Source organism: Poecilia reticulata, linkage group LG14 (genome assembly GCF_000633615.1).
Source record: "Poecilia reticulata strain Guanapo linkage group LG14, Guppy_female_1.0+MT, whole genome shotgun sequence".
NCBI lineage: Eukaryota > Metazoa > Chordata > Actinopteri > Cyprinodontiformes > Poeciliidae > Poecilia > Poecilia reticulata.
This window is the reverse complement of record NC_024344.1, coordinates 26,751,600-26,754,399: the sequence shown is the minus strand read 5'-3', so window position 1 is coordinate 26,754,399 and position 2,800 is coordinate 26,751,600. Positions and strand designations below refer to the sequence as shown.

General features: G+C 37.1%; 1 protein-coding gene across 8 annotated transcripts in view; it reads left to right on the top strand.

Annotated features, from left to right (window-relative positions):
* Window positions 1-2,800, top strand: part of bbx (BBX high mobility group box domain containing) — a 66,879-nt gene that overhangs the window by 54,158 nt on the left and 9,921 nt on the right. The gene's annotated exons all lie outside the window — the stretch shown is intronic.

The following is a 2,800-nucleotide window of genomic DNA, read 5'->3' as shown; positions in this document are numbered from 1 at the left end:
AAATAAAATAACGGGAAGATCAGTTTTCCTTACAAATATGCGAGTGTTCACTATTCACTAAATGTGAAATCATAACTTACTGAATTTCTCTTGGTCCTGGTGGACTCAGAGCTCCTCAGCACCGTGGTCTGAGGTCTGGCTGGTAAGGCTTGGCCATTTTTCAGGTCTGAAAAAATCAAAGAAGATGCGAGTATTTTTAAGAGTTCAGAACATCACATGTAATGGAGATTGCAATACAAAATCTCACCCTATACTTGTTTCGGCATTAAGAAAACGACAGACTGCTTTCTGTAGGAAACAAACAAAGCAACTCGCCTCGCACGTGCTATTTATAAAAGCTTTCTTACCGTGAGTTCGGCCTTGTTGGACCGCCGCGGTGTCATCTGTTGTTTTCCGCCAGGACATTGCTTAATATCAAAACGATACTGAAAAGGTAAATCCGTGAAATAGGACTTTTTTCACCATTTCACACAACGCACGGGTATTTTCGTCCATGTTGGGTGTAGGCAGTTAGCACTCGTTACCACCAGTGCAAATCTTCTTCTGGAGTTTAATGGCGGCTGCTTGACCGACTATGAAAGCGCATTACTGCCACCAACTGGACAGGAGTGTTAAATGAAAGTTGACAGAAAAAAATACATTATTTTTTCAAAAGTTACGTGACAGTATATTTTATTTTTATTATAATTAATTGCTAAAAATGTTTTTAGATGTATATGTTTATTTACTCAATTCTACTTTGAGCTCTCCTTTTTAGTTTATACAGAATATGATTCATAATCCGTGAGTTATATTTAATGCTTAACGAACAAAACTTAAAAAAAAGAATACAAATGTTTATACTCTATCAGAAGGTATCACATACTTTCAACCATTTTGTTCTTCAATTTAAACTTGAGAGTTAAGCAACTGAATACTGAAAAATCTGTAGTTTCTTAAGTCCTGTATTGTGATGTGGAATGACCACTATCACTCCAATATAGCATGACTCTGGGTCTTTAAAGCAATCAGTGAACATTAACATTAGTTTGAATATTATTCACAAAATACTTTATGTACAATCTACCACTCTGGAACATGGTTTTTTCATTATTATTTTTGATTAAGTTGTGCAATTCCTGCCATCACAAGATAAATCTTCAGATAGGAGGAATGTCAAAGTAAGATCACGTTTCACAAAAGTCTATTGTATGTAATCATGCATATACTTCTTTTATATCTTCAATTCAACCAAAACTAAGTTTTTCAGTGCTCCTAACACACATGTAATATATATTTTAATGGATAAGATAGATTGTTTTCTCCAAACATACTTCTTTATGGTGAACAGAAGGTAAAAAGGCTTAGCTACAAAATGAATAAGAGTCAAAAGGCGGTGCTCAACAGTTGATTTGCATTTACATGGCACTCAGCAACTTCATTTAAATACGAAAACCTCTGCTAGGCACAAGGGGGGGTGGGAGGGGTAATAGAGGAACACGGACACACTGCTTTTTTGACCATTGTTGGCAGTGTTCAACTCTGACTAAAACCTCTTGCCGAAAGCCCTCAATCTCCATGCGCATGGCAGAACAAGGTGTCAATAGCTGTCGAAAATCCCATTTTTCGTCCTGTGACATTTTCAGCATTAATAACTGTTTTATACTTAAATCTCATTATTTCTCAATTAACAACACTGAGGGGTTTTGTCCTTGTCCTGGAACTAGTAAACGGGTGAACAGAAGGTAAAATGGGTTAGCTACAACAGGAATAAGAGTCAAAAGGCCGGTGCTCAACAGTTGATTTGCATTTGCATGGCTCCCAGCAACTTCATTTAAATACGAAAACCTCTCCTAGGCCCAAGGGGAGGAGGGTGATGAGGGAACATGGACACACAGCGTTTTTGACCATTCTTGGCAGTGCCCTACAATTTTCCACTCTGACAAAAAACCTCTTGCCGATAGCCCTCAATCTCCATGCGCACGGCAGAACTAGGTGTCAATAGAGTTCTGTCAAGATGCAAGAATGGGTGAATTTCTATTTATATTGGTCAATCTTTTTTTAAAATATGCTGTAGGAGCAGTAGTTTGATGACTGTTATAAATATCTTGACATTTTGCGAACACAGGGTATTAGCTCAGTTTTTGTCACTTGTTTAACTTTTAGGAATTGCAGCGGCTGCAGTGCGCCGCAATAAAGGTGCAATAAAGCTGATAAACAGGTGAAGAACCAAACAAGACAAAACAACTTCTGATTGTTTGCCAAGCCAAACATCAAATAAAAGTTCCATCAAGCTACTATTAAGGGACTGTGGTCAAGTTTCTCGACACAGGCAAAAGAAGGATCAATGTCCAAACTTATTGATTGTTCTTGATGATTTATTTTCCTCTTTCCACCATTTCACACAATGCACGGGCATTTTAGTTCATGTTGGGTTTAGCAGCAGCACTCATTAGCACCGGTGCAAATCTTCCTCTGGAGTTTAATGGCGGGTGCTTGACCAACTATAAAAGCGCATTACTGCCAGTGTAAAATGAAATTTGACAGAAAAAAAATACATTCTAAAAAGTTATTTTTTCAAAAGTTATGTGACAGTATATATAATTATATTTATTATAATTAATTGCTAAAATGATTTTAAATGTGTAGATCGGTGTTTCTCAACCTTTTTCGGCCCAGCGCCCCCCTAGCCTTTATCCAGGTCCCTCACCGCCCCCCACCAAAGAATTTGCAGGCTACTGACTATTATTATATCATTAATATAACTATCACTATTTTAGATGTTTTGATTTTTATGCTTGTTTCTGTATTTATCATCAAA